Consider the following 23,758-nt stretch of genomic DNA (forward strand, 5'->3'; position numbering starts at 1 on the left):
AAGACAAATAACCTGACCATAATGAGACCAAAGGTGAGGAAGTAAATTAATTTATAAAACACCAATTCATGGAGGAAAAAGTAGAAGTGAACTCAGGGGCCACTAAGAACAAAAGTAACCATTTATTTTAATCAGTTCATGATTAAAATTTTACAATAATTTAGCCTTTTGTCTCTGCTAAGTCCTGATCAAGTTATTACTCCACTATTTTATAGCCCTGACAAGTGTGAATATACCTCTCATGTAGTCCATTCAAAATTCTACTTCCAAAAGCCACTGCTCGGTTTAATACTTTGACTCTGCCACACAGTAAGAGAACGTTTTTAGCAGGTAAAACTTTCATATCTTATCTATCAGTTGTTTAACCCTATCACAAGGTCAAGCCCACTTACAGATGCGTTCTAGAGCTATTTCAGAAAGCTTTAGTACAACTTGGCCTATTCCCTCTTGAAGAAAAGCAGCAGTCCACGAACGCACTGGGCAGTTTTGGATGAGATTGATGCTCAGTCACTGGACTAATGGGAGGATACCTGCATTCAGTTTTCCTTCAGAARCCTGGAAGCCATCAACTCTTTTGACACAGCTGATTGTAGGGCTGAACACCCCAATCAAAAGAACTATTATTTTACTGCAAAGTACACTGGAAGAACAGCCTAGCAGGGAATCCCTTGTGAATTCTTCTCCCACTGGAGTTCCATTTTTGAATTTAAAAAAAAAAGAACAAACCAGCACAGAAATTTGCAGGACTGGGGTTTCCTAGACAATGTATAACAAAGAAAAAAGATAGCCTAACACAGTAAAGAAGGCATAAAATATGCTGCAAGGCTGTGCAATTTAATTATCAAGATTGTTTTCTGTTGAGACACAGAGATGCCATGCTCAACAATTTGCAAACACATGTAAAGCTCTGTTATCAGAGCACACTTTTGCTCTCTACAGGCCAAAGTTTTCCACCCTGTCAGTACAGGTACACAAGAGGCAACAGAGAAACCTTGATGGCACTGAAAGAAATAGTATATATCAAAACTTTTTCATGGATCAGTGTAGCATGAAGGGGCTTGAAATTAGACCACTTCAAAGAAGCAGAGGGAAATTATATGGCTTCACTCATAGCTATTCAATCACACTTCTGCAGTCTCTGGTAAGTGGATGCGGGAAGGTAGGAGAAAAATGAGTGGCAAATTTTAGCATGCCTCAACTTAGTTTCAACTTAAAAGGGAACTTGTTCAGGATTTGTTTATTTTTGACYGAAAAGAAAGCTTTCCACACAAATTTGTCAGATTTTCTTTAGGGACTATGATCAGAGAGAGGGTTTAAATCTTATTAACAATAATGTTTCAAAGGAAGACATCAACCCTTTCAAATAAAAGGATTCATAGTGCTTGTGGCAAAGTTTTGCTGCAAAAGCAAATCCTACAAAGAACAGTCATATCTCCACCCTTAATGATCCTATAGAATCACAAGAGTGAAGGAAGATTACAGGTTGTTTACTGAAGAGCAGTAGGTCTGTTGTAGGCAACTGAGAAACTGCCASTGGTTAAAAGCCACTGCATCAAGGAATCCTCATTTTCATTAAGCCCAACTCACCTTCAGAAGCTGTACTAGCAAGAAACCTGCAGTAGATTACCATTTGAACTATATGAACTATTATCTTCCTTCTTCATTTGTTCTTTCATGTTCTACTGCTGCAGTCCCAATTTGTCCTATCCTTTGTCTACCTCAAGCAAACATTTCACACTTAGGCAGCTGTCTTCAATCCAGCTTTTCCACCAGTATATGCAAAGATGCTGTACCTTCCATGGGGAGGTGGGACCAAATATGTTTTACACTGATAAAGCTATCTGCTTAAAAGCCTAACAGAGAATGAGCCACCACAAATTGTAAGGCAATGTATCTAATCAAAGTATCAATCTGTTCTCATCAAGCACATTAATCCAACCTGCTAACATGAAAGTAAGAGTGTCTTGTGCCTTGTCCCCACAGARACTGCCTAACGATCTATCTCAAGAGAGAAACTACACACAGTATTTTTTATAATGAGACAAAAATCTCCCTGTCCCATCTACAGTCAGCCTGCTTCAGTTAAAAAMCACAATTCATCTTTTATCAAATGTCTGGGGAGCTACTCTACTCACATATTTATTGTACATTCACATTAGCTCCATCAGGCTACCACTAAGATCTTCATGTGATGTGCATAATCCTATGGTATTATACATTAGGAAGTCCAGGTTACAGCATTAAATAACTACATGGCTGTCCACACCATGAACAGGCCATTCCCCCACAGCAGCAAGCAGCAGCGACACGCCAAGGCCCAGCTGACAGCCCCAGCTCAGCAGTGCTACAMTGGCATAAAGGGGCTTGCTTGCTTCAAGGGCAAGCAAAGGGATCAGCTCCTGTTAGCAGCCTATGCACTGTGACACAGGTCAAACCACATCCCAAGGCCTCAGAGACGCCTGCTGCATGGGTCAGCCAAGATGAAAGAGCAGACAGGCCAGTTAGGCAGTGTGGTCCAAAATGCATTGATGGCTTTGGCTGAAGCTACATGCAGTGTATCCAGKAAGGTAAACAGCTAACCAGCAAAGACAGTTCAACAAAGGTCATTTTATGAAAGAAGAGAAATCACACTCAAGAAAACAGTAATTAAGCAACACAGAATACTTGACAGAGACCTTGACCTGCTCAGGAAAGGCCTGATTTGCCCGTTTCACTAAAGGGTATGTTCATCTACCACAYACATTTGCACACAGGCGATTTCACTGGAACTTGAGAGTACACTGAAGCTACACTTACAAAGTCCCAGGAGGAATGAACTACATATTCATATCCCTAGGTCATAATTCTGAAGCTAGAGAGAGAAAAACAAATTATTGTTATTCTAATAGTATGACTTGATCCTTTTAAGGAAGAGATAAGGGATATAATAAACCTGTTTCTCTGTTGTATTTGATCTCTTCACATTTGGCCTACTGCAGAAAAGCAACAATTCAGTAACAATTAGTGGTTCAAAACACAGATTACATTGTTTAAAAACTTTATAACAGAATAGCAGCTAGGGTTCATTGCAATCTAACCTATTTTGAGTAGCATTCGGGCACAGTATGACTGAGGTGTCTAGTCTGCTACTCGCAGACAGCTGCTCCAAAAGAGATATTAAAACTAAACTTTAAAAAAACCCATAAAAGTAGCAGTTCACAAAAGTTCTTTTCTACCTGCATACTAAAGAAAGCAATGTCATCGAACTGAAATCAGTTCAAAGTCTTTAACTTCGTTCGTTCATTCCCACATCACCAGCAAAATCAATGACCCCAGAAAAGACTGCTTCCATAGAAAACCAAGTCATAGAAATGCCAAGGCCCAAAGACCACAGCATTTGGTGCTGTACTGCGTGAGACAGACATCACTAGAAAAACAAACCTCAGTTTAAAACTTCGTATTTYGAGAGTGTTTTCATGCCAAGTTTCAAAGAGAAACAAAACAACCCCAAAGAGCACAGCGCWTATCACTGAGTGAAAGTTACCTTCCATTGCTTCATTTATAGGTGAATTACGAATATCAGCCACTATGTCAAAACCAGKAATTTTTTGTCATAATCCAAGTGAGTTATTGCTAAAACCCAGTTATTTCAAAGTATCATTGCTAAAAGAAGTATTATTGCTAAAAAAAAGTTGTTGCCAAAGTCCTTATCTTTACCAAGAATCTGCACAGGGTTTATTTCATAATTCAACACTATCCAGGAGTGGAAGGAAGCAACACGTCAAAAAGCAGACATTTGACAAAACCTACTGTATGTTCTGATTATGCTAATGGAAAGAAGAAATCAAAATGATCCATGCAATCTGCAGCATCAATTGTGCTTTCCAAGAAAATTCTGACACCCGTGTGACATACAAACCTAGCCCAAACATGATCATAATTTAGAACCACATGCTTCCTGAAGTTGTGACGCTGAAGTGATGAAACATTTTATCTTGTTTAGATTTTTTTTTGAGAAAGGTAAAATAGTTTTTCTAGCTGAAAGTATAAAATGAATTCATAGGAAATTAATAAGTTGCCTTTCTAGAAAGCCTTTCTGACAAGAAAATTAATGAGACCAGCAAAACAGTAGAAGACTCAATACTCTGAAGATTTAAAACTATTTTCAGAACACTAACGTACAGAACAGGAAATACTACCTTCCCAAGAGAAAGATGGTCTAGAAAAATGTTATCAATATACCTGTAATTATCATAGGTAGATTACAGACAACAAGATTAAGCTATATATTTTATAGCTACAGCAATAATAAGTAAGACAATTTGTCATGTGATTTGTACAACATGTCAAATAATTCATTATAATAAGCATAAGTCCAAGAATAATGTTCTCAAGCCTACAAAGTGACATTAAAGAAGATGTGCGTGCTTTCAGCACTAATCACAATAAAATGCAAATGCACATATATTCTAAACATTCCATGTTTCATGATAAAGAAGTCATAAACTTTTTTTTTATTTCCAAACTCCAAGTTGATTCTACAGGTTCTAAATATAATTCAAGCACAAGAATCAGCAGTAAAACATCATTAAGACTATCCTAATTATTTGATCAATAAACAAAAAAATGAAACAAGTTTCCCAAGAGGACTGTTGCCAAGTTTTCACTGAGAAAAGAACTTCCATTCTGCAGATGGAATTGCTCTCTTGTTCACATGCATATGATACTTCTTTTTATCTTTCTCTTTCAAACTGAAAGCACCAGGAAAGGACACAATATTCCATAAAATCAAAACCGTTATGTATAGAATGGTTATTGCATAGTTGTTAACATAATACTTAATCTGCAAGCCTATTTATTTCTCCTCCCAAAACTTCATTCACAATACAAAGTTCTCTTTTTCTTGGAAAAAGTGAGTTTATAACTCTATCTAAATTTAAGTAGCTATCACGGAGTAAAAACTTTTTATAACTCTCAATATGTTCATTATAGTACACGGACTATAATAACTGGCTAGACAACTTGAATCTGTCATTTCTTTTCTGTACACGGTTACTGAAACTACTCATTTTAGAGAGAATTGCCACCCCAAGCTACTTATCCACTAAGTCAACATTATTTCCTATACTCTGAAATAACAGCATGCTAGTGACATGATGAACTAATGAACAAAGGGAATGAGTAAAAGCACATTGTTACAGAGCTTCAGGACAACTATTTCAATGCACTGCAGGATGGCAGAAGCCCATCACAAATAACTCCTCTAAATTAGTCAACTTAATGAGCTACAAAAATTTGAAAGGTTATTTTCTTATCTCACCCTGTCTACATCTATAGCCTGATATTAGGTAGGGCTTGTGGAAAAGTGTTATATCTAGTGGATTGATATTTTTAAATGTAAATGTGTTTTTGTCAGCTTTCTTTCCTTCTTTAGAAGAATTAAAGAAGGATAGGAACAACAGAATGCTGTGAACCAATATTGTTTGCATCAGATATCTCTGATTTTTGGAGAAACCTCCAGAAGTTCAAGTTTGACAAATAGAGAAGCACTTGCAAAATTCTTTTTATGATTTTCAATTTTCAAATTTGAGCAAAACCACTGAATAAGCATTAATGTTTAAGAAGAGACACACAAATCATTATAGCTCACCGTACACCGAAGAACAAAGGGGAGGAAGAATAAAAGGGGAGGTGGGGGGAAGGCAAAATGAACACTCCTTACAAAATCCTATCCTACCCCTCTAGCTCCCCATTCCCAATGCAAAACCTCCAAATATTTGTCTCATAGGAAACTGCACAGAAGCACTGCTCTCCCTCTCCCTTTTCCAACTCGGAGCAGACAAATAGAAGTTAAAGATTCATGTTATATTCATTCCTATAACAAAGTCAGGAACTTTAATAAAATAACACATCTGTRAGCACAGTTCCATGAAAAACAACCTCTCTGACTGCAGTGACACTTGTCATTAAAAATATTAGCAGTTTTGCATGTTGGGTGGACTTTGGCAGACTATGGCTTTCTATATCTAGGTTAATTTTTTTGCTTTTAATAYATATGGTAGTAAACAAGAAAATCCAAAATGAAGTGTGGCATTTTATGATGTTCAGTGCATAAAAAGCCAGATCAAAGAAAAATCTACATGTTATTTATATTTCCATTTCTATTTAGYTACATTGCATTTTATGCAGGTGGTAGATGTTATTCCCTTGAAGCTTCTCCAGCTTTCCTAGGAATAAAATTATTTGTGTCATGTAAACAGTGTTAAGCTGCCCATTATGCAGAGTAAAAATTAATTCTTCATCTCTAATCTCACAGCATAACACTACTCTACTATGAAAATATTTTACACTATTACACCACCTAGTCTTCTGCAACGGGAAAGTGAATATCATTACGGCAWCTCCCATTCCTGTGAATGCCTGTCCCTGGATAATGAAACATTTTGCATTAGCAAAAAAAGAAACATATATAGTCTACACAACACCTGTCTGACACATGTTGCCAGGATGCAAAGAAAATAAACTGATAAACAATCAGAGGAACGATTAAAAAGAAAAAAAAAAAAATCCAGGTAACCCGACACTTTGATAACAATTATGTACCATTTTTTTTCAGTCTTGCCTTTGAACCTGTGAGAAAACATGAACAGAAATACAGGTGCCTTTCTAATCCAGGAAGGAATGCAGATAAACTAGCAGCTGTCATATCCTGGAGAGTAAAATAAGTCAAATAACCTAATAAATTGCAAATTAAGACTATTCATCTTATAAAGGGATTGCTCTGAAAAACACACAGCCATACAAATATATCTACTTAAAGTTGGAGCAAATATCAGATTAAAGTAAAAATAAAATCRAATCACTCTTTAAACTTTTTTAGATTTGGAATGACCAACACTGAAAGCCTAGTAAATAAGAGAGTTSGATGTCAGCCCTGGCAGGAATGCTTCTCGGCATAACCAAAAGTCAAACCACAGCCTCTCCCATCTAATTTTGTAACACCTAAGGAGGCTTCCACAGGCGTGGGAAAGCACAGGTTCTACCCATCAACAGGTTGWTCATTCCTGCCTGCACAGATCAGAAAATGAGGAGTGTCTGTGTATGTCTTTGTGAACTCTGCTGCTTCTCACCTCCCCTCCCGTCCCTCCCTGTAAGGCTGTCAAGAGCTGCAGAAGCTGCAGTATCTCACAGTCGGATTTGACACACCAGTCCTCAGAGAGCTACACATGAGAAGCACAAGCTGAAGACCAAAGCAGTTCAAAGAGGCATAGGAAAGTATATGCACAAGCTTTGAACAGCTGTCAGCCGTAACCACAGCACATTTGGAAATAAGACCTCCAACTTTGTTCCTGATGACATGGTTCTTGACACTGAATTATAAATTAAGGATTATTTTTCCAACCTCTGAATTGTAGAAAGCATATGTCAAACCAATTTTTTTGTTTTGATTCATCAGTTATTGAAATAATTCAGAATATGCAAAACGCTCACATCATTCACCAGCTATCCCTCTGCTGAAACAAAACTTGCAGTATTTTTACTGTCCCCACATATAMTGCCATCTCCATTCTGTTTTATCGTCATCTCGCCTCACAGATAACATTAAACTTGCACAGTAATTCATGCCACAGCCACTGCAATAATAAAGCAGAAACTGCTGTTTCAGAATACATGTTCTTCTGTTAGGCAGTTCAGACATCCCTGCTGTTCTCAAGCAGACTCTGCTCTGAAGGATACTACCCTCAGTCCTGAGAGCCACAGAATGTCTCAGGAGGCTCCTCAATGATTTTATGAAGCATTTGCATACAACCAAGTATCTGTGCTAGCTGAAAAATAAAAAAAAAACCTAGCTGAAAATAAGTGGTGTTATTAGTAAGACTGAACAAAACCAAATATATATGACCAATGACAAATTAATGAAGGATAGAAGAAAACCTTGCCCTAGTGACTGCGTCTGGAACACTGCATTTAGGTGGGCAGTCCTTGGCACAAGAAAGACAAGAATCTCTTAGGGCAGRTCCAGAGGAGGGCCACAAAGATGACCTGAAGGCTGGAAAATCTCTCCTACAAAGACAGGCTGAGAGAGCTGGGGTTGTTCAGTGTGGAGAAGACTCCAGGGAGACACTGCAGCCTTCCAAAGGGGCTTACAAAAAGGAGAGAAATTTTTACATGGGCAGTGATAGGACATGGGGGAATGTTTTTAAACTACAAAAGGAAAGGTTTAGATTAGGTGACTTTACTCRAGAGGATGGTGAGACAGTGGAACAGGTTGCCCAGAGAAGCTGTGGACGCCCACTCCCGGGCAATATTGAAGGCCAAGTTAGATGGGGCCCTGAGCAACCTTGTCCAGTAAAAGTTATTCCTGCCCATGGAGAAAGGACTGAAACTAGATAATCTTTCAGRTTCCTTCCAATCCAAGCTATTCCACAATCGTGTCAACACCTCCCTTCAGGAGTGCCAGTACCCAAGGCACATACAGCTGCAATTATGGATACCACAACACTCAGCCTAATTGGAAGGAATCAGTCCCCAAAGCTGCCAACATGTCAGAATTCAAAACTGCTGGATTCCATGCATACAGATGGGATTGTGGCAATGCCACTCCATCCTTTAACTCAGTAGGACTGCGAGCCAAATCCGTGGTTTTCTCTAAATAGGGAATAAACTGAGTTTTCTCCGTGACAATGTCACCAACCAACCAACTTTACCATCAATAAGATCAATGCAGAAAATACAATACAGTACTGTGAACGATGACTATGAGCGTAGTCCACCTACCCCCCAAAGCAGTCAATAGGCTCTGTGCATCTGTGAGGGCAGAAGCTGTTGCTATTAAAACATAGTTCTAGCAGCTGTCCCATCTCACATCCCTCAGCACACCACAAAGGGGGTTAAATATCAGTTTAACATAGYGTGGTAAGAAAACAGATTCATCTTGCACCACTAGCAACCACTTAAAAAGATTCTCTCATGACAGACCATATGTATCTGAAATACTGCTTTAATGTTGCTCTAGAAAGAGATGCAAACATAAAAGATTCATTCTGAGAAGGCTAGTATAAATTTTTCAAAATAAAAGGCCACATGGAAGCAAACCTGAACCAAATGAGCTTAGAAGTGGAATKATTGATTTTTGTTGCCTCAGACCAGAATCAACCCTGTTCATTCCCAGTTAGTGAAATTTAAMATTTACCAATATTGGGAAACCTTCAAAGCTTGAAAGTTTCTAGAATAACTGAATACATTTCTTTARACTTAGACAACACTGTATGAGCAACTTGCTGGGAAAAAGCATCATAACTGGACTTCCTAGAAGATAYATTCCAAATCTGTTCATTTTCTTCTTACTTGCAGAATTACATGCAGGGCACWTAATGATCATCATCATGAGACACAGTGGTAACTGCCTGCATACAAGAGCTCAAGCCAATTCTCTTCCTTTTTACATAGGCCTGAGRCAAACCACTCAGCTCAGTTTCAACCTTAATACAAGAGCCACAGACTTTTGAAGAGCTTTAATTATTATTAAAGCAGACAGTCAACATTCAGTTGACAGTCTGGCTGTTTACCTGTCCCAAAACCTCTCAGAATCCCTATGTACCACAGTCTTGGACTTACAGACTACGCACTTAGACTAACAGCCCACATCACAAACTCCTATTTGGCAAAACACTTCCAACCCAGGGACTACAAGTAATGAATTCTCATCTTACCTTCATTTCTATATTTCCACATTGTGCAGAAGAGATAAGACACAATCAAGGCCCCCTAAATAAAAAAAAATAAATACATGAAGTGTTTCAGAACACCAGTAGGAGAATTTCATGCAATGWTGGCTATTATTAGATTGCTATTTTGCTTAGCAGATCAGAGGGTATAATCAGCAGATGATTCAGCCATGATTTGGGAAGCACAGCCTTATTAAAGACTAATGAGATAAATGAGTTAAAATTTACATTTTGCTCCACTGATAAGGTTCATTGGCACACTTAACTCCAACACCATGGTTTGAATATTAAACCCACTTAYTAATGTCTAGTAAAGCTAATTATAATGCTGAGTGGCATTAAACTATAATAACCAAGCAGGATGTTACAATCACATCCCTCAGTATTACTGTAGCTCTGAAGCTAAGTGTTCTGCACGTGGAAATAAACACCTGTTGAGCTCATGTTGTGAGAAAGAATGAGTCTCCTGTGCTTTCTTCCTGATCCTCCTGAGAACCCGAAGCCATGTTCTTCTAACAAGACAACAGGAAGGTAAGCATCGCTCATTACTACGATTTCAACACTGTCTGTCTTAGMGCAGTAACAGTAAAGATTAAGTGACAAATATGTTTGTATCTACAAGATATTAAATTACACTTCGCATATACTCTCTAATTCCTAACAGAAAATGAAAGCACTGAGATACCAACAAAATTAACAACAAAACCCTGGAAACCATATCTGTCGGGTTTTTCTCGACATCTTTTTCACCATCTTCTGTCAAAACAACAAATGTAACTATAAAAACACTACCATTTACTGAAAATKATACTGGAAATACACTTCACACCTTACATTAGCCTATTTCTTTTTATGCCACTTCTATGTAAGCACTCAAATAGATGATGATCATTTTTAAGGATAACATAAGAGGACAAGGGCCATAACACTCTTTCCACTTTAATCTCCACAATGCATCTGTCCTGTGACAGCAATGGAAAGAAGGTGAGATGGGGTAATTAAGTGGACCMACAGTACCCAGTGTAAGGACTCACATGAGCCAGTCCAAAAACAATTTATAGTCAGCACAAGTTTGAGATATATAATTTGTTTGAGTTCTCCCCATTCCAACACAAGACTGGTGCCAGCTCTCCTTTCACTAGAGGAGTCAGGTACAGGACTGCCTGAGAAGGCATCATTACCTTTTCAAAGTAGAATATAAAGAATGACAACAAAAAGCCTGAAAAACCTACAGATAAAAACCACTTTTTATTTGGTATGGTAATACTCAAAAGCAGACATTCATTACACATGTAAAAAAAAAAAGGCATTGCAGAACAATTAGATTTTTTTCTTCTGTGGGGAAAAGTGAAAAGGCACTTTCACTATGATAGTAAAAGAAACTAGCTGAGCAAATCATGTGTGAAACATTAAATGGAACTGCTTTTTTGAACACACTTTTGCTCCTTTCAATTTATCACCCGATTTAAACATTCAGCTTGTAACACAATCCATTCCACTTTCTTCAGCCAAGCTTTAAAATACAGGCATGCCATTATTTCAGCAGTAGGAGCAAAGAAATRCAGTGGATATCAGAAAGAAAGGATTTGGTATATGGTTTGCTGCATAGCATTCCGCTGCATCTCAGATTGTAGGAAGCCATGCGTACTCCCAGGCATCCCCAAACCTGCGCTGCAGCTGGGAAAGGAAAAAAAAAAAAAAAAGAGAGAGCACTCTACTTCAGTGGTCTATTCTAGCACCACAAGCTCACCACACCAGCTGAGCCTCCACCTGACCCCTTTAGCATGAGTTCATCAAGGGAACACACACCCTGTCCCCTTCTTCCAGCTCTGCCATGCTCTTCACATGGGTCTTTATGGAAACCATCAGGCCCTGAAGCCAAATCCAGAAAAGAGTGTTTATTGAGTGCTGAAAGTATCCATCCCAGAAATCTGTCTTGAAAATGGATATTTGAGACTTTGGAAAAGCAGAACCATCAAATCTCTTTCCCTAAGGGAAAATCCTGTTAGTTTGGTTCCACAGGAGCAACTCTCTCTACACAGGTTCTTCCCATAGAGTAGAAAGTATCTCTGCAGTCCTTTTCCTCCAATACGTTGTGCTGGATGTGGCTTTTCCCAAGTCATTTTATGAGCATGGTTTGTTTACTAAAAGCATAATTAGAGAAGCTCCTCCAATTACTATTTCAAGTACGCTAATACTCAGTAGGCACTCTGAATGCATCTACAATCAACAGATACACCTAAAGCATACTATATTTTTAAGGAAGAGACAGCCAACAGCACAGTATTCCCACAGGCAAGCTTGTCAGAAAAAGATATGTGGTAAATAATTAATTTTCCTAGGTTAACTYGAGTTCCAGACTAGCACTTGTGAGCATCAGTGCCATGGAAAGGCAACCARCAACCCTAGTTTGTATTCTTGTCCAGTAAGGAGCTTTCCCTTAYGCCCAAGCACTGACAGCAAAAGTTCTATAATCTCAGAGGTAGAAAAAGTAAAGAACATTTATAAAAGTACAGCAATTTCTTCTGTGAAATTCAAAGGAATTAGAAATATTTGCTTGGCTACTGTTTTTTTAATAATTTCCTTCTTTTATAGATTATGGTTCAAGCACAGATAGATGCTGAGCACTGATGTYAGACTGCAGCATACAGAAACTTCCAGTATAACTTACCATACAAATAATTAAAGACAACATTCACTGCTTACCATGCTTTCTTTTTCTGCATTACAGATGTTTGGCAGAAAGGGGGGGAGGGGGAATTCTGAACACAGGGAGAGGGCAGCATCTTCCAGACAAATCTTCTTTTCAAAATTGATCTTAAGCTTAGCAGTTTAACACATCAAGGTTTCARAAAGTACATAAAATGTTACAAATACTAGTAGTGTATATTCAGTATTCATGGTTTGACGTGACTGAACTTCTACACAGATTATCAACTGTGATCTAATTCTTTTTCCACTTCTATTTCTTGCCTCAAAGGTGCTGGCATATCATAGCAGAGTAGTTTGTACAATCAGGAATAAGTTGGCATTAAAGAGAAGATTTTGCAGAAATTTTTCCCTGGAAATGGCTCATAAAAATGGATTAAGAAAAATCGAAATGAACATTTAAGAAACAAACTTCATTAACATATTATTTATGCATTAATTTTCTGACAAATCTGGTATTTCTTAAGTAATTCTACACCTGCTGGCACCCTTAAAGGGAATGGAAAAGCCTCTCACACAGTTTCCTTTTCAATTCATGGAACTTCCAAGTTTGGTTTTATTTCTTGTGCTTTTAAACTTGACTCTGTGACCAGGAGCAAAGTTGATGGACTTCAAGATCCTATTTCCTATCATTTCAGTTGGCTGAATTTTTAGAGGATCAGAATACAGCTATGTATTTCTTTATAACAGAGCTGCATTACAACCATGATAAAGAAATGGGAGAAATGTTCTGCTCTGTTCATTACAATCAATAGATTATGTAGCTTGGTCACAGAGCAGAAGGAATTATGAAAAAGGAAGTAATCTTTAAACTATTAATATTGCCAGAACAACTTTTCTTTCAGATACACAGACTCCCACCTCCCAGACACAGCTAATAATGTCAGAAGCTGAGATTCATATGGTCAGAATGACTAATATTTACATTAAGCAAATGTATTGCCATAGTAACATAGACACCACAGAGYTATCTACCTGCCACAGCTCACTAAATTATTTAGCATGCCAATACTACAGTGACACTGTGTAAATGATCACATTCATTAAGAGCAGAGTATGTGCTGAAAAACTGAATGCTAGACAGCCATATTTATTGCTAGAAAAAAACAACAGCATCAGGATTGAGGGAAAAAAAACCAGAGAGGTATAGAGGGAAGCTCCAGCTGTAGCAGAAGAACACGCCTTGAAAATCTTCATCTAAAAAACATGTTCACATCTGCATCCCTGTGCAAAGCAGCACAAACAATAACCTCACTTACGGGACATAAGGCTGACCCACTGTGACCAAAAGAAACTGAGATTTGAGTTACCTCCCAAGCTACATTTTTGGGATAGACATTAAACTTGTTTAATTTGCATTTTATATTGCCAAAACATTACTGTAMATTGTGGGGTTGTAAGAGCTAGCGCATAGAAAATAGAAATAACTATGACACACTCTCAGAACATGATTGTTCTTCAACAGTGGACAGATTTATAGTGAGGAGAGAGGTGCAATACTCTGGATGATGATCTGCCACTTCCTCCAAGCAGCAGATGATGGCAGGGRTCTGAGTGGTTTGTGTAAGCCTCTATCTTCATCCTGAGTTAAAGCTTTTGGAAACCTCAAGCATTTCCTGCACTATGGATATCTTCCCTTCATCGTATGCAATGGCAGAATCAATGACAGGTGGAAAAAACAAAGGGACAGCTCAGGTTAACTCTTGCAACCAGATKGATTTCTTCCTAATTTTTATCAGCTATAGCCCCTTTTTTTGTTGGACACATATCATGGGGTTTTTTTTTCATATTACTCTCTGAATTCAAAAAAGAAACCATCTAAGAAGCACAGCACAAAATTAACCTAGCCTGGCTCAAACCAATTTTTGTTCTGTCTCATTTTTGTTCTCTCTCATAGGTTCAATTTACAGTGTGTCAATGCAAGAGAAAGTTTTWAAAAATTTCTTCTACTACATTTTTATGAAATTGTCTGGCACATACCCTTCTTATTATTCATTTGCATGAAATGCCACAAAGTCCTACTTAAAGACATTTTTGTACTAGCAATAATCAAATCCAATCTCAAACCAATTGATTACTGTAACAGAGACTCATGTAGAATTTGATCTTCAGAGACAGAATTTTCAAAATAATAAACTGTTTGGAACATACTGTTCTCCAGAGAGAATACTGCCTAAATAACAAAAGACTGCTTTTCTTAAGCAAGTTATTTTAATTAAGAATTGTTCAAGATTGACTTGATCCTACATAAATTGTCAGAAAAGTACRGAGAACAGCACCTGGCTTTCAAAGCAGTTTTAGAAAGCAGCCTYATGGAACCCAACAGCCAGACCAGCGAGGGCACCTCTGATATTGGTGCTGGAGASCACAAATGTAGTGAAGAGCACAAAAAAGTTTACTGCTTACAGAGGTTAGGTCATCTCCCAAAAGTAATTAGGTTGTGAACATGTTTGYAGTCTTAACTTAGTATTTTACTTGAGATTTTGAGTTTAACAGAATGTCTGCTGGTTTTAGAGAAATGTCTGTGAAAGATGACTACTGCTTTTAGGACTGTCAAAATATAAAGGATCATATAAGAAGCAACTGACTAGTGGACTAATTAGCAGTAAGGAAGAGAATTATGCAAAGCCTCCAGATTCCAGGCAGAGCTATCAATTACATTTACATGTTACAAATCACCTTGCTGATGAAGTGCAAGCTGGAAATAGGAAGTCACCTTCAAATATTCAGCACCTTAAAGCACATTTGTAATGGAGCCAGGGGTAATATCTGCTTGGTTGTTGGAATAATTTAAAATGTGCACTAATACTTGAAATAATTCTATGAGAATTGAGCACCCAGCTAAAGTGTGTGAGATAAGCCTTGACAATTCTAGATAAGAAACACTAAGCAATTAATAGAGGTATCCAAACACTAACCTTTAAATCCACYTACGTTGAATTTTCTCTCACAACTTATATCTTTCAAGCTTATAGCTGAGAGCACTAGGAAAGTCAGCCCTCCTACATGAACTACAATTAATTCTAAACACAAACCCTGTGTTTTGTTTTCAAGCCTACAGTGAGTAGTTGAACCCAAAAAACAATAGTCCACAGAAAGAGTGGTTGAATTTCATTAGGTTTGGACCAGCATCGCTATCACTGAATCCAAACTGTTTTATGCAGAATATTCAAGTAGCAGCAATACAAACCACGGAGCTCCACAGGAGTCCTTCATGTATCAGATGTGATACCATTCACAAACCAAGTCTACGKTCCTGCACGTTGCTAGATTATGTCTCCTCAATAGTGCRGCARTACMAAAAGCAGAAAAGGCCCTGGCTCTGTGTAAGTCCTGTCAGCAATAACAAAAACAGCTCTATTATCAACACTGTGTTCAGCACAAATCCAAAACATAGCCTCATACTCATCACTGTGAAGAAAACTAACTCTACCTGAGCCCAAACCAGCACAGTACGAAAATCCTAGATCTGCAGAGCACTTTATCAAAGAACTAAGTAAGTTCATACAAATCAGAGTTAAGAGCTGACACCGAGGTTTTGTTTGCTTTCAAGGTGTTACAGTATCTGGGTAAATACAACTTGCAAGAATATATTATATGTTCAAATGACTCATCAAAATCCACAGAAAACAACCACRGCAAAGACCCTCTAGCTGTAGCTGRGGAYTTGAGACCTGCCTTTAATTTTACCAGAAACCCAAAAAAACCTACTTCCACATTCTCCTTCTCAGCCAGGATGGGAAAGGAAAGCCTTGTCAGGATYAGCTCAGCCAGTTGCCTCTCTCACCCTGGTGACTGCCTTTACACACAGCAGGGAGACTGAAGAGGTAGAGCAAAGCTCAGTATTACTGCCTCAAGCTCAGGACTTTAAAAGGAATACAGTATTTTCTCACTTTGCATACCACAACAACTCAAACGATTCCCTAGTGCAATGAACTATGTACCCTTCCCTTTCCCTCTGGCCTCCACAATGAGGAAGTATCATTGCCATGTCCTCTGACAGAAACTTCCCACCCAGACTCACCAAACAGGATTAATGAAGAAAACAAAACCAACTTTCCTCCCCCTGCCCGCCCCCCCAGGGAAAAGTGATGGGAAGAAGTAAAGAAAAACAAAAATAGAAACCAAAAGATAGATTTATATGATTTACATGATTAAAACACTAATCAGCCTCTTCCATACGGTACAGCAGTGTTCAAACCCCTACCACTACCCTGCACATACAAGCAATACATATCCAAGCCAATACACATTGCTGTCAGGAGTTGAGCTGCTGTGTACTTAATACAGAGGCAGATTTACTGAACAGGTATTTCTAAATTAATCTTCAAACCCCACAAGTGCCATACCTAAAGCATATCAAGTCCTGAATATCTACACCTTGAACAAGAAAASTACAGTTTGAGATGCAGACATGTATTAAAAAAATCAAAGTATTATATATGCATTAAATAAACCTTATGCCATAAGTGTCCTTGAGTCTTTATGTACCAAAACATTAAAAAAAAAACCCAACAAATCCCCCACAGAATGAAAAGCAAATAAACCAACCAAACCCCCAGACATGGGACCAGCTTACTATGCATTATTAAAATGCCAAGCACAGTAGGTTGTTAATTTTTCACTTCAAGTAACTGCATAACTTGGCTGGGGAATTATTCAGTTCTAAAAACTCTGTAGCCATTTCATTTCACCTTTCATTTTCTATCATCCGCAAGTCAAAATCATGTATGCAGTTTAATGAAAGGTGCATAAGTCCTTGAATACCAGATACAGATGGGATGAGATGTGAGTGATTCTCACCAAAACTAATAAGCAAGAAACCAAAATAAAAATTKAAATATACAGAGATACTAGTATAAGCATAGTAAGTCAGTGGTACTTTTATCAAAATGAAAAAATAATTTTTTCTTTCTATAAACCCAAGACACACTTTCAATCTTTTTGTCATATATCCATGCCATGGATCACAAAKATAAATGGTGATAAGTGAATGGAAATAGAATGGTGATAGATKAATGGAAACAGAATGRTGATAGATGAAAAATAGTGAYGCTTAGAAATACAAGCAGCTTAAAGGGYACTTTGAGTATAAACACAAGTGCATGAGCAAGAAAATAATTGCATATATTCCACAGACACACAGCAGATCTCTGGGGACAGATTCCTTTTCTGTGAMCACCCTCGTGCAATTAACTGTGCAGGAGTCAGGGTCAGGAAAGGATACAGAATCAACTTGTGGCAACAAAAGTACTTAACCACAACAGATGCGTATTTACATGACCACTGCTCTCCTGACTCACACCAAAGACGTCTTTAAAAACTTCTTAATGCTTCAGCCTAYAATTGATACTTGCTTAAGCAGTCTATGAGATGGAAAACGTACACACTGATCACATTTTAGGAGACACAGATGTAAGATAYACTGCTCTATACCAGTTCAGATGTTTTTCTGGAGTGTATATTTGTAAGATAATAATGCAAACGCTAAAAACAAATTCCATAATAATAGAAAACACCAAAGCATTCATAAAAGAAAATAAATAACTCTGCTCTTTGTTGGTTTTGGTTTGGTTTTGTTTTTTGTTTCATCTGAGGTGGTGTTTTAGTGTTTGGTTGAGGATTTTTTGTTTTGTTCCCCCTCCATACTCCCCTCAGTTTCAGGAAAAGCCACAAGTTCTGAACAGGATCATTCATGATACTGATTCAGCTGCTGCCTCACCTTTTACAAGTGCCAGACCAGTTTTTCCTCATTTCTTTTAAGAAAGCAATGCAATGGGACAATATCTTCATCTCCCAAATTAACTCCTGTTGGACACCCAGCTCTAGGCAATTGGCTTACACTGTGTAACCCTCCCACTTGTCTGTATTTCTCAAAATGCAGCATATTATTCACTTTGACTGTACTTGCTTCCCACGTGCTCATTCATCTTAGTTTGTCTCTCTGGATTTCTTCAAATCCGTCTCACTAAATAGACTGAATTTTTCTTTCCAGCTAGGCTGACTTTCAGTGAAATGAAGGTAGATCTACACCAATGAAAGGAAAACAGAATCGAGTTGCATGGTCTTAAACTTTGAGAGGCAACAAAGCTTTCTAGGCTATGAATTTTAATACCGAGAGATTAGCAATTCATCTTAGTTTCAGTTGTATCCTTCCAGGATGAAACAGTTATCTAGAGAATCCCTGATAGGTTTTTCACTAAAAGTGTGTCTCCAAAAGATGAGGTGAAGCAGGAGAACAGTKCATGGCTCCCACAAGAACAAGGTCCTATCCCGTGTCTGACATCTTTGGCACAATTACACTGTACTTCCTCAGTTCACAAGCAAGTCAGTTCAGCAACAGCTCCAGTAAGAGTCAAACAGAAAAGGAGTAAGCTCATGTCACTGCAAACTGGAAACAGAGGCTAGGGGAGGCTGTGTAGCTTCCACCTTTGGACAGGGACTCCATCAGYTCTGCTGCTCCTAGAATTATTCCCTGATTTTTATTACCATAACTGCCTATTTAGAGTCAGCAAGACATATTCTGAAGATTTAGAGGCAGTAATTAAAACTATGTTAGTTCTTCTGCAATRATGTTAAAATAATTCAAGCTTACTAGCAGCAAACATGTTCAAAATGTCACCAGAAACACCTGATTCCAGGCCTTATCTAATTCTGAACTGACAATGCGAGAGCAATATCGTCTGGCCTAGCAGCCACTGTACTTCTGGTAACAGACACAAATGGATAAGGAGATACAAGAAAACATATGAAAACACCTGCAGAACTGGACTAAAATTCATCAGGTACACTGAACATGACCACTACAGAAAGCATACCCAGASATTAATCTCTTTTTGCAAATAAATTTTTAAAAAACTTCCTAGTCTTCCTAAAGAAAAGTTTTCACATCCTTTTTTCTGGAATTGGAAGAATTCTGKTTTCTCAAAGATTGCTGTCCTATTTCTCCAAAATTAAACCTTCAACTCTGCATTTAGCCAATTCCAAGCTAAACATGACACTTGGAGGCCAGCAGATCTTCTTGCATCTCACCCACCCCAGCAGTTAAAAGTAGGATTGTGCCTYTCCCTACTTGTCCACAAAGAAAAATAACCATGGAGACAGCAATTTCTCATCTATTCTATCCCACCCTCAAAGATCCTTGGCACGTAGGGAACCARTTCTAAAAGGCATTTACTATGGCACCAGTTAACAGACTAGTTCCCACCTTAAAATGCATTTCGTGTACAGCTGACACGGTTTTGAAACGGAAAACAGACTGATAGCCTTAAAATAAAGAGAGAAGCAGGAAAGTAAGCTGTTCCTCTAAGGCATAATACTTTTCTGACTTGCTCCTGAGATGACACCTACCATTACTTCCTTAATCACAGCAAAATAAAGTTTCTGTCTTGCCATTCATAAATAGCAAAAAGTTGTGCTAAAGTTTTTAAGTGGTTTTCAGAAGAGAAATACTTCAATTACTTCGGCTTTTGAAAGATTTTCCCTGTGTCATGACCTTCATTAGGACTTGGAACTGAAAGATTTTCTTGGCTATCAAGTCCCCCTCATCTGTTATCATAATTTATAATCCTTCAGAAATTGATGAGGCTCCAGCTTTTTAATGTTCTCTTACATTCACTGAAGATTCTATGACATTTCCAAAGAAGTGAACTATTAGTCCACACACTTTCTGCCCAGCAGTCTACTTACTAGAATCACCCATAGAATGAGATTATTGTCAGTGTTTTGAGACTGTTTTTTAATCTAGAAGATGAGTAATCAGGTCTTTAATGACTGTACTGCAACTTAAATGTTAAAGTTACTGAATTCACTGTAAAAACTTCTTTACTAAAGCCTCTTCAAAAGATRCATTTTTTCACTTGTAAATGGTTGCTCAAGGGTGTACATGAACAATTTTATCATGAGGCTGAAATGAAGRTTCCCCTCTCCAGCACATCCTACAACAGTAGCACTCTGCTGCTGGTGTGCAGAAAGTGTATTTTACTTGAGGTCACTTGAGAATCCACAACATTTTACATATCAGCAATATAATTTCAACACRCAGAGAGAACAAACTCTCAACTCAAGCAAACTCCCTAGGACATTAAAAAAAATCAGCAAAACTGATCAAATGTCTACATCCTGAGAGAGAGTTGTGGGGTAGGGTTTTTTTAAAYGATGTTACATGTCTTCTCAGTATAACTGGGTAACCATTAAGTGTGAACTACAGCTATAAATTGAAAGAAATGCACTGGAAGAAAATCGGTATTAAGTGGCAATCAGACCAAGTTAGTTTCTATTATCCCTGTCTATATCTGAGGAATCCCAAATTGCTTCAGAAAACACTGAGATTTTAATTGATATAATGATTAAACTGACTAATATCAAATGCTCTTCATTGAAACAGAACATTGATGCTGGTAAARTGAATCCCAAAGTAGTGCCAATCAAGGTAACTTGCAGGAATTTTATCTATAAGAATGGGGACTTTTGATCAAAGTTTCAATGTATCATTTCAGATTGGCCTCCTTCTGCGGCATGGTAGTCACCAAAGACTTCCCCTTAACAAAAGACTCAAGCAAAGACATTGACTCTGTGCCACACCTAGAATACAATGAGAGATTTTCCCTTCCTCTTGAATATTATGTTCCYACCAGGAGAGAGACAAAAAATCCACATGTTTCATAAGGCAGTTTCTGTCCAAGCTCTAAAAAAAAATCTTCAAATGAGACTGATAGTCAGTTGCATGCCTTTGCAATACACAGAAACAGCCTACAACAGAACAGCCTGTGTATAAAATGYGTTGTAGCACTTTACTGGAAGAAAGCCGAAGTTTTCTAATTGAATGGACATTAAAAGAATACTACAATAAATCATATTGCAAACTACAGGCTAGCTTCAGTAAGTAATGCCCTTCAGGAATGCATTATATTTAAATAATCACTTCCAACTTTTGTTGGTTAAGATAAGCTACAGCTTATTTKAGTTAACAGAACCACAAAGTAGGATGAAACAAGTATTTTGCTTAGCTTGCATTCTGCAAACTTGACATGCATATGGCAATGGAATCAATTACTTTACTCCCAGCCAATTTCTTCCCTTTAAACCTCAAGCAGTGCCAGAAAATCTCATTAATCTAATCTGGGTAGCAAAAAGGTTCTTCCAAAATTGTTTTTCAATAATGCTATACTTACAGTGTATAAATCCTTGTTTAAAAATACTTACAACAGATATATTCCATGTACATTTTACAACAYTGAACTGAATATGAAACAAAGGCTACAAACACTGCTTTAAAATGCCCCACACTACACTTGCAGGAGGTGACAGATTACTTTTTCATTAATCCAATTCTATTTGTAGCAAACCAGAGTTTTTAAAAATTCCCGTGAATCCAGGAAGCTGAATGACAATATACCTTCATGGCTCTGAAACATACAGTGTGACACATGACACAAAGACAGTGTGACACATGACACAAAGACAGTGTCCTTAAAAAAATTAAAATTAGTATGTGATACACAATTTAGACACCTGGAACTTGGATCTCACATTCCTGTCCCTTTGCATAACTCTTCTTCCCATCTCTGTTCCTGCACAAGTGATAATTTGTGACAAATTATGGAACTCATTGTTACAGGTCCTAAGAGTTACCAAAAGCACTGATGATTTTTAAAACAATTTTGAAATAAAAAGACAAAATGCACCGAATTTATAGAATGGAAAGGCTACTAAGTAAGACTATGAACTGCATACGGCCAGGGACACTGCCAAATGCTTGGACTATGCACATATTCTCCYGCCTCCTGCTCTCCCATCAACTCCTACTGTGAGGATACCTCAGCTTCAAACCCTTAATGATCCCCACTGCTCCATATACAACAAGTACATCTTGTTGTACAAGATCTGGAGGATCTCCATTGCTTGTCTGATGAACAAGAAGCTTGTCTGACAGCAGCTATAGAGAGGCTTCTATGATATGTTTCTGTTCAACCCAGCAGATTCTAGCACTGCAAAACCAAAATAAAAATCTAATGAACATGCAGATTTCCAATTCAAACTGTTCTTGCAGGCCTATATTATATTAATAGATTATCTTATTCTTCTTTCATTTATTCCAAGTTTATCTTTTGAAATAATAGTGTATACTTTAAAACAATTCAACTAATCCACACTGGCTTTACCTGAAAACCTTCATTTTAAAAAATATTGGGATGTAAAGAACAATGATGTATAGGAAAACAAGCCTTTGTGATTTGAGAATGTGATCCTTTGAGATTTTGTTCTACAATCCTATTTTGTATTAACCTGACTTTTTCCTTCTAAGTTAGCTGATATCACAATGGTGGGCTTTTCCTCCAAATTAAACGTAAAACCACTATGTTGATAATAATCAGTTTTACTACGAAAAACATAATCACTTTTTTCTGGGTTTGCTTTTTGGTGGTTTGTGTCAGTCATAAAGTCTCTGAATTTCTAACATCACATTAGCCAAATCTCCTTTATTCAGAATGGTTACAAATTCCCTTAAATTTTACAGAGCTGCTACCAAGGACAATTGACACTGATTTAGTACTAAGGCGTAGCCAATTTTGGAACAATACCTACTTATCGTGTTTATTTCCGTGAGACCAAAGTTAAGACAAACAGTTGTCACTATAATCAGAAAACCAGTCATACTTTTCTATTTCCTCATGCCAGTGGCCTCCATCTACCATTACACATGGTTAACTTCCCTGCACTGTGCTTTGTTCTTCAGGGCAAAATAAGCACTTACCTAATTAAACTCAAGATACAAGCAATGACAAGTAAATCAAGATGGTTGGACAAAACATTCTTTACAACATACCCTGAAACTACAATGAATAGCTCAAATTTTGTGATACATATACAAGTTTTTTCCTTGTTTATCTTGGGCTGAGAAAGAAAAAACATCTTATGCATTATGAAAGAAATGTATACATCTTTATATTCYGTGAACTGCCAGGTGGATGTGTCCTTTACAGACCTCTTCCTCAGCATCACAGGGAGAGCAAATTTGTATGCTAGTATATGGTGACGAAAGATTAGAAATAGGAACCATTTGAATTATTTATAGAATATCATTGATTCCTCAAGAAGGCCATGTGAAGTAGCCTGCAATTGGCCCAAGGAATCCTATGAAAGKAAAATCATGCAATAGCTGTTTTCCATTAACATTTTGTAAAACTCAAGGCAGTTTAAAAATGACCTACATGAATAAAACAGGATCTTCTATAATATTAATTTCAGATAACTGTCAGTAACCAAGTTTTTACTGGCTTCCTCCTAAGATCAAATGCACTCCCCATAAATCTCAGTCTTCCTAATTCTTCCAGTTTTTT

The 23,758-nt window shown here is 37.6% G+C and overlaps 1 protein-coding gene across 3 annotated transcripts in view; it reads right to left on the minus strand.

Annotated features, from left to right (window-relative positions):
* Window positions 1-23,758, minus strand: part of FHIP1A (FHF complex subunit HOOK interacting protein 1A) — an 83,134-nt gene that overhangs the window by 41,668 nt on the left and 17,708 nt on the right. For 2 of the 3 annotated variants that reach the window (XM_057376358.1, XM_057376375.1), the window contains one exon: window positions 9,693-9,747. The exons of the other annotated variant lie outside the window; for it this stretch is intronic. The gene's annotated coding sequence lies outside the window, so the exon portion shown is untranslated. The remainder of the gene's footprint in view (window positions 1-9,692; window positions 9,748-23,758) is intronic. 3 annotated transcript variants of the gene reach the window in all.

Source organism: Malurus melanocephalus, unplaced genomic scaffold (genome assembly GCF_030028575.1).
Source record: "Malurus melanocephalus ecotype Western Australia unplaced genomic scaffold, MMel_1.1 scaffold_9, whole genome shotgun sequence".
Lineage (NCBI taxonomy): Eukaryota > Metazoa > Chordata > Aves > Passeriformes > Maluridae > Malurus > Malurus melanocephalus.